The sequence below is a fragment of the Phyllobates terribilis genome, unplaced genomic scaffold (genome assembly GCF_046119375.1).
Source record: "Phyllobates terribilis strain yellow unplaced genomic scaffold, ASM4611937v1 Scaffold_5__5_contigs__length_657084704, whole genome shotgun sequence".
Taxonomy (NCBI): domain Eukaryota; kingdom Metazoa; phylum Chordata; class Amphibia; order Anura; family Dendrobatidae; genus Phyllobates; species Phyllobates terribilis.
In genome coordinates this window covers 638,407,347-638,416,963 of record NW_027362765.1, presented here as the reverse complement: position 1 = coordinate 638,416,963, position 9,617 = coordinate 638,407,347, and positions in this window count along the sequence as shown.

The following is a 9,617-nucleotide window of genomic DNA, read 5'->3' as shown; positions in this document are numbered from 1 at the left end:
TGAAGGCAAAAGGGCCAACAAGTGCTAAGCATCTCTGGGAACTCCTTCAAGATTGTTGGAAGACCATTTCTGGTGACTACCTCTTGAAGCTCATCAAGAGAATGCCAAGAGTGTGCAAAGCAGTCATTTAAGCAAAAGGTGGCTACTTTGAAGAACTTAGAATATAAGACATATTTTCAGTTGTTTCACACTTTTTTGTTAAGTATATAATTCCACATGTGTTAATTGATAGTTTTGATGCCTTCAGTGTGAATGTACAATTTTCATAGTCATGAAAATACAGAAAAATCTTTAAATGAGAAGGTGTGTCCAAACTTTTGGTCTGTACTGTATATATAATTCTATGTTTCTACCATTATTCTAATGTCTAATTATCTCTCATTCATTATATTGTCTTGTAAGGATCTGTTATGTTAGACATATATACACCATTGTAGGTGTCCCTATTACTGATCTGTTCATTTTCTTTATACTATTATTTTAATGGTCTGCCCTAAAACCCTTATCTTCTCCTGTAGTATCTTTCATAACCTTTACATCTATTCCTAGCTCATGTGGCTCGGTAGACTGTAGGAGCATGGTGAACTGGCCAATCTGGATGCTCCAACTGTCCTATCCCGCCTCAGCATTTGATACTATACCTTCTATCTCCAGCAGCATCTGGTATTGAATGGAGGGGCTTTTGGGGCATGCGCCGCTCAGACTCGGTGGTGCTGTGGACTCTTCATGTTATTGTGGTGATGGAATGATGAAACCCTTCTTCCTGTCATATGTGGTGCGTGCCGCCCCGCGTAATCGCAAGGGTGGAGTATCAGCGCGCCACACATGTGCTGCTCTGCCTTGCCGTACTGCGGATGCGCTGCATCGTAGCGGTGATAGGGTGATAGACTTCTTCCCTCTGTCATTATTGGGGTGGAAAATTAGTGTGTTACGTGCACCGATAGGCAATCAGTGAGGTCCAGTGCATATATAAGGTGTCACTCTTTTAGTATAGCCACGCCTCCTGTCTAAGCCATTTCTGGCGAAACGCGCGTTGGGGCTTTCCAGTGCATTCCCTGTACCTCGGTGTGTCCTCCTCAACGTCCGCATGACTCAAGGTAATGGACATTTACTAGTGATGTAAACAGTCATTCCTTTTTTTGATGTTCGTATGTGATCAGGTCTTTTATTGAGTGACTGATCACTGGATATACTGCCACCAATGCTTGGTTCAACTAAGCAGTAACATCCTTTTTGATGGAGTGTTCCTTACAATCACTCAATTTATACACTGAGTGATTGATCATTCGATACACTACTTTCAAGGTTCGGTCCAACTATGTAATAGGTCCTTTCTGATTCTGTATTCCTTACAGATGGTTTACTCTCTATCACATCTATTATAACATCAGTACCTTATGTACATAATATTTGCACACTCATACCAGGAGTGAGGTATTTTGCTTGGGGATAGGACTAGTCTCCATGCATGATGTCTTGATAGGGATGACCTCTTGTCCATTACATGTTACCATCTACGATATTTCTTGTGAAGTTGTATTTGCAATTAATTTGCCCTTTATTATTCTAATATGATCAATTATCTGTAGATCTATTTACTATTTAGTGAAACTATTGTAGACCAGAGGCTCTTTCACTGTGGGCCAGATATAGGGGATTCAGGTCTCTTTACAGGTATTTAACCACTCTATCCTGTGCTGTTTTAGCTGTATTTCTACCTTCACTCATCACCCCATTAGGATATTGTGCTTTGTGACTTTTGTTATATACACTGCTCAAAAAAATAAAGGGAACACTCAAATAACACATCCTAGATCTGAATGAATGAAATATTCTCATTGAATACTTTGTTCTGTACAAAGTTGAATGTGCTGACTACAAAATCACACAAAAATCATCAATGGAAATCAAATTTATTAACCAATGGAGGCCTGGATTTGGAGTCACCCCCAAAATTAAAGTGGAAAAACACACTACAGGCTGATCCAACTTTGATGTAATGTCCTTGAAACAAGTCAAAATGAGGCTCAGCCCCATATCATCAATGACTGTGGAAATTTGCATGTTCTCTTCATGCAGTCATCTTTCTAAATCTCATTGGAACGGCACCAAACAAAGGTTACAGCATTTTTCTGTTTAGGTGTTAATGATGGCTTATGTTCAGCTTTTCTGCATGTAAATCTCATTTCCTTTAGGCGGTTTCTTACAGTTCGGTCTCAGACATTGACTCCAGTTTCCTCCCATTCGTTCCTCATTTGTTTTGTTGTGCATTTCCTGTTTTGGAGACATATTGTTTTAAGTTTCTGGTCTTGACGCTTGGATGTCTTCTTTGGTCTACCAGTATGTTTGCCTTTAACAACCTTCCCATGTTTTTGTATTTGGTCTAGATTTTAGACACAGCTGACTGTGAACAACCAACATCTTTTTCAACATTGCGTGATGATTTACCTTCTTTTAAGAGTTTGATAATCCTCTCCTTTGTTTCAATTGACATCTCTCGTGTTGGAGCCATGATTCATGTCAGTCCACTTGGTGCAACAGCTCTCCAAGGTGTGATCACTCCTTTTTTTGATGCAGACTAACGAGCATATCTAATTTGATGCAGGTGTCAGTTTTGGAAATGAAAATTTACAGGGTGATTCCATAATTTTTTCCTCAGAATTGAGTGATTCCATAATTTTTTCCCTCTGCTTGGTCTGAAAAAAATTACCCTTACTGAGTACCACATTTTTAATCTTGATTTCTTTTAGTGTTTCTTAAAGCCCTAAAGTTGCCATTTGAAATGACTTTAGTTTTGTGCCATGTCTGTGATCTGCTTTTTTTCAACAACATTAAACAACTGAATGAACATCCTCCGAGCCCGGTGATTCCATAATTTGTATATTGTGTTTGTCTGTTTTTTTTCTGTTTAATGGCCATGTGTGAACTGTGAACATGCTCTTACATGCTGCATGCACAGCCATTTACATTCCAGTTCAATCCTTCAGGTTTTTATAATTTGACTACTGTAGTGGTTAAGACAAATCCTATGATTTGACATGCAGGACATCAGTGTATATATACAGATATTCTTTACAAGTTACATTATACACATTTAGCAATAAAGTGCAAGCGTAACAACAATAAGGCCACAGCCCCACTATCAGTATTTGGTCAGTATTCGGTCAGTATTTTTTCTCAGGAGTGGGAGCTAAAACCAGGTGAGGAACAATCAGAGAAAAGGTGTAATAGAAACAAGTCACCAATTCTGCATTTATCACCCACTCCTGGTTTTGTCTTCCACTCCTAGGAAAAAAAATACTGACCAAACATTGACCAAATACTGATAGATTTAAGGTTGTAAATGGTAGAGACTCCAGGGAATTTTTTACCTCCGCCCTAATCATAAACCTTAGCTCAGATGCAAAGTTTGGGGATTCTTCACACACAGTCTGTTCGATACAGGACTGACAAAGCCTTTTCTGGCAGGAATTTGGCAACTATTCCTTAGACTGCATATTCCATGGGTTTAGATTTCTTTACACATTTCTTTTCCTGACCATAAAAAGACAAGAAAGGAACCCCATTATAAAGTGAGCTTTCACGAAGATCACTTACCACTAAGGTAATCAAGGGTACCGGATTTGGAGGAGGAATCATATCAGCCGATGGATCCACCTTACTGGAGCCGCAGCTCTGTTAACTAGTTCTATTGTTGTTTGTGGTGCCACGCTTTCCATTAGAGAGGCCACTGCCATGGCGTCGCTGACCTTCTACTTGCTGAGGCTCCTGCTGCTCCTGTTCAGGCTCCATACCATCTGGAGGGATTGCCGGATTAACTGAATCCGCTCTAATGACAGTGTAACCGCATTTTAATGCAAGACATGCCAGATACATCATGTCCCTCCAAGCGCCTCTTCCTGTCCCACTGTCCGGAAGTGAGGGATTACCTCCGGGTCAAAGTGCGTCATGTGCACGCTTCATCTGGGCGCGCCTCCTGGCGTGTGCCCTGTGCATTCTCTGACCTAGAAGCGCAGAAGCCGGCCGACCACCTGGCCCGGCGATGCTTGCTTGCACTCACATACAGGTGAAAGCCCACCTGGACACACCGTGGCGCTTACAGGACCCCTGTACCAGACCTACTCCTGCCTCGGCCGCTACCTGAATCAAAAGCCAGGCCTGGAAACATCTTCTTTCATGAGGCACCGCTAACCATGTTGAAGGTTTTCCCATCAAGGACAGGAAATCAACTGATACACAGGAGAGGTACCACTCTTTTATCATCTAGGTTTCTTGTCCTTGAAGGGCGTATGTGTGTATATATATGTATGTATGTATGTATATATATATATATATATATATATATATATATATATATATATATATATATATATATATATATATATATATATATATATATATATATATATAATGAAAATGTCTTATATTCTAGGTTCTTCACTACCTCTTGAAGCTCGCCAAGAGTGTGCAAAGCAGTCATCAAAGCAAAAGGTGGCTTCTTTGAAGAACCTAGAATATAAGTGTGATGAAAGCCGGCCGGTGGGTGCAGCTCTCTGGCGCCCCCTTACCTCTCCAGGTCAGTCAAGGTACTGCACCTAGAGAAAGTAGTGCCAGGAAGCTGCAACCAGCGCAGGGAACACGGTAGAGTGTTCCCCTTCAACGTCACTAAACCGTAACGTCACTACACAGCACAACTCGCTAGCGCCCTCTTAGCCTCAGGCCAGTCAAGGAACTGCACCTAGGATAAGCGGTCGCCAGAGAGACTGTCCTGTAACCTACTGGGTATCGGGGCCCTCTGTAGTGAGGGTGGTATATATATCTTCCTTGGCCGCGCCAGGAATATATATATCTGAACCTCCGACCGTCACTACCAGCCTTCCCCAATCCCCAGTTGGTATGCTGCCACCAGTCCCTATTTTAGATATACGCCCAGTCCGTGAATGGGCCTATATCGGGTCAGGAACCAACCCTGGGTAGCGTTTTTGGCTTGAGCCGAGCTCACACGGACGTGCGTTCGTTATGCAGAATAAAAGGCAGGCCCACAATTACTTGAGGTAATTGATTATAATAATACACTAGATACACGATATACAACTAAATATACACAGGTATAAGGTCAGGCTAAACTATACAACAATGGAATACAACACACAGAATCACCACAGCATATCAGTTACCGGTTTCTTGATTTTCTTGTGACGCAGGGAGAGGATTCTGCGGTCGCAGGCACGGTTCTTTGTTACAGGCTGAGGCCTACCACCGCATGGTCAGACTGCTCCTCCCCTTGGTGGCCTCAGCTGGTGCTCAGATGTTCAGCACACCACTCTTGGGTCAAGACTGACTTGTCTCTTGTCTGTCCTGCTATCTTACCTGCCCCGTCCCGCCCACTGCTGGTGAGGTCAGCTGGCTCAGTCTCCACCCTCAGGTCTAACTTCGATCAGAAGCCCAAATTCTATGGAACCCAATAACTTCTTCTGGGATGGTCTCATGATACCCCCAGGGGTTCCCATGGATTCGGGCCGCCGTAACCGACCTTTTGATATCAATTATGATACCATACGGTCCTCAGGAATGGCTCCGCGCTATATCTTGGCTTCCAGAGCACGTACAAACGTCTACCGCGGAGGCTTGTGTGCGCAATGGCTCCGGGACGCCGTGATATTTTTTTATTGGCCCATCCCACGCAACATGCGTGTACTATTCATGTTTCTATATCTTATGCCTCCATGCTTGTGACAGACAAAGAAACTAGTCCTATGGGACAAATGGTCAGGTACAGATAGACGAAGCACCCCCCCCTGCTGGCTGTGTTTCCTCTCGAAGTCTTTGAAGCTCCTAGCATTCAAGTGTTAAGTAGGCTTCTTATCTTACAGGAGCCTGGATGGGGGGAAACTATCTAGTTGACGTTTTAACAGAAGGTCCCAAGGGTGGGGGCTGCTGAAGTGTGGCCATCCCTGGATATGATTTATCATTACCAAGATGGCGGCTACAGGTTCATCACACCTCCCCCTATACGAGGGCGCGAGGGGGTAGCACATTCCTGTGTTCCCCCGTGCGTCCTTCTGCACCCTCCCCTTGCCGGGATAACCCGTCAGCGTTACCGTGGTCACGGCCTCTTCTGTGGCGAATGGAGAAGTGGTACTGCTGGAGAGCGAGGCTCCAGCGTAGCAACCTGCCATTCGACCCAGAGACCGTGTGTAACCAGCTGAGGGGGTTGTGGTCCGTCTCCACGGTGAAATGGCTCCCGTACAAGTAGGGCTGCAGACGCTGCAGGGCCCATACAATTGCCAGGCATTCTTTTTCCACCGTGGAGTAAGCCACCTCCCGGGGCAGTAGCTTCCTGCTCAGGTACAAGACAGGATGTTCCTGGCCTGTCGTGTTGACCTGACTTAGCACAGCACCGAGGCCAAAGTCACTGGCGTCGGTCTGTACCACAAACGGCCGGTCGAAGTCGGCAGCTTGCAGTACAGGGGAGCTACTTAGGGCGGCCTTGAGTGCCCCGAAAGCTGTCTCGCAGGCGACTGTCCAGTCGACTGCGACGGGCAGCTTCTTCTTGGTGAGGTCCGTCAGGGGCTTGGCCAGGGTGCTATAGTGTGGGACGAACCTCCTATAGTACCCGGCGGTCCCCAAGAAGGACATCACCTGCTTTTTGGTCCTAGGAGTGGGCCAGGATGCGATGGCATCCACTTTCCCCGGTTCTGGCTTCAGAACCCCCCCGCCTACCCGGTGACCCAGGTAGAGGACCTCACTCATGCCCAGCTGGCACTTTTCCGGCTTGATGGTCAAGCCTGCCCGGTGGATCCGACCGAGCACCTGCCGCAGGTGCTCTAGGTGATCCTCCCAAGTGGGACTGAAGACTGCAATATCGTCCAAGTACGCAGCCGCGTACCCTTCAAGTCCCTCAAGCAGCGTATTGACCATCCGCTGAAAAGTGGCAGGGGCATTCTTCATGCCGAATGGCATCACTGTGGACTCGTACAGTCCAAAAGGGGTGATAAAGGCAGAGCGTTCCCTTGCCGCGGGGGTCAGAGGAATCTGCCAGTACCCCCGGCTCAGATCCATGATGGTCAGGTACTTAGCCCCGGCCATCCGATCGAGCAGGTCATCGATGCGTGGTATGGGGAACGCATCGGTGGCCGTTACAGCGTTGAGCCCCCGGTAGTCCACGCAGAACCGTGTAGTTCGGTCCTTCTTTGGTACGAGGACTACAGGCGAGGCCCACGCGCTGCTGGATGCCTGGATCACCCCCAGCTTCAGCATCTCGTCTATCTCTTGGCGCATGTTTCCCTGCACCTCGAAAGAGACCCGATATGCTGAACGCCGGATCGGCGGGTGATCGCCAGTGTCCACGTCGTGGACAGCCATCTCAGTCCTTCCGGGCAGGCTGCTGAACAGCCCCCGGAAGGGGTGCAGGGTGGTCCCCAGCTGGGACCGTTGGTCCTCCGTGAGCTGGTGGCCAACCCCCACATCCTCGATGGACCCACCCGCCTTGGCTTGGGTGAGCAGATCCAGGAGGGTTTCTACCTCTCCTTCCTCGGGAAGGTTGCACACTGGGTGGGCAGTCGCTTCCCGCTCATGATGAGCCTTCATCATGTTCACGTGGAAGGCCTTCCTCCTTCCACGGGCGTGATCCAGGGTGACCAGATAGGTGACGGCATTGAGTTTCTGGTGCACGAAGTAGGGACCTTCCCAGGCTGCCTGAAGCTTGTTCTGTGGTACGGGGACCAGTACCCACACCTTTTGACCCACCTGGTAGGTCCTCTCACAAGCATTCTGGTCGTACCACCGCTTCTGGTCGGCCTGGGCCTGGGCCATATTGTCCTGCACCAGCTTTGCCAAGGCCATCATCCTGTCCCGGTGGCGCACGACATACTCGATGACCGACACCTCGGGGGTGGCCAAATCCCCTTCCCATGCTTCCTTCACCAGAGCCAGGGGGCCCCGTACCCGTCGCCCGTACAGGAGCTCAAAGGGGGAGAACCCCGTTGAGGCCTGCGGAACCTCCCGGTAAGCAAATAGGAGGTGTGGGAGGTAACGCTCCCAGTCTCTCCCGTGGGAGTCGACCAACATCTTAAGCATCTGCTTTAAGGTGCCATTGAACCGCTCACACAGGCCATTAGTCTGTGGGTGATACGGGCTGGCCACCAGATGTTGCACCTGCATTTGCTTACAGAGGAACTCCATCAGCCGCGACATGAACTGGGTCCCTCGGTCGGTGAGCATTTCTTGGGGGAAACCCACTCTGGAGAAGATCTCCAGTAAGGCGGTAGCCACCTTGTCGGCCCGAATGGACGACAAAGCTACCGCTTCCGGGTACCGGGTGGCATAGTCCACTACCGTGAGTATGAAGCATTTCCCGGAGTGGCTGGGAGTGGACAGAGGTCCAATAAGATCCACAGCGACCCTCGAGAAAGGCTCTTCGATGATTGGCAGAGTTACCAGTGGGGCTTTGGGGCGCGGCCCCGCCTTCCCCACCCTCTGACAGGTGTCACACGAACGGCAGTAGGCACCCACCGCGGCTCCCATCCCAGGCCAGTAGAAATGCTGAGCTATCCTGGCCTTGGTTTTAGCGATCCCTAGGTGTCCGGCCATCGGAATCTCGTGTGCGATCCGCAACAATTCCGCCCTGAACGGATAGGGTACCACTAACTGTCGGTCCCTGGGCCACGCCTCCGGTGAACCCTGCTGGACCGTTACCCGGTACAGCCGTCCCTGGTCCCAGACCACACGCTCGCAGTCTGACTCCATGGGAGGCTGTGCCGCCTGTTCCTTGAGAGCTTTCAGGCTGTCGTCTGCTTCCAACGCAGCCTGAAATTCCTGACTTGATGTGGCCAGAATCGACGAAACTGCCACATCCTCCGTCAGCCCCTCCGGGCATGTCACCTGGCCGCTGTCTGACCCGGCAGACACTTGGTCAGAAGTGGGGAAGCCGTCGGACCTCTGCAAGGCTCCTTGGGCTCCGGCGGTCCCACTCCTGGTGACAGCGGCTATGACCGCTGTGACCGTGGGTAGTGCCTGCTTCCCCTCTGTTTCTGACCAAGCCGCCCGATCAGGCAGGCTTCCTAGGCCTTTGGACATCTCGGATGTGGGGAACTCCTGCCCTGGGGTCTTACCTGGCGGCTCCTCTCTTGGGACACCCCCACCTCCCATGGCCTGTTCCTCCCCCTGCAGTGGGCCTATACTCAGCAGCCTGGATACCCCTGGGAGCCCTACACTGCCGGTAGCTGCCCCCCTCTCCATCCCTGAGCTTCCCTCTACAGAATCCTGCCCGCCCCCTCCCTCACCGGAGGACAAGAGGTCACGGCACGCCGGCTGAGCACCTCTGCGGGCATCCCCACACTCCCCACCTGCTTTCACTAACCCTGTTTGTGTTGTGTCTGTGCAGGTGTTACCCTCAGGTTTCACTCCCTCCTCCTCAGCAGGACACACACTACATACAACATGGTTGGCATTAGCAGCAGACAAATCAATACACTCTTGGGGGGCCGAACTTGGGGGTTCAGAGGGTACATACTGCGATACTAGACGCCCCAAGTCGGTCCCTAATAAAACATTTGCGGGAATATTTGGCGTTACTCCCACCTCCCGCATCCCCCTTCCGGCACCCCAGTCCAAAT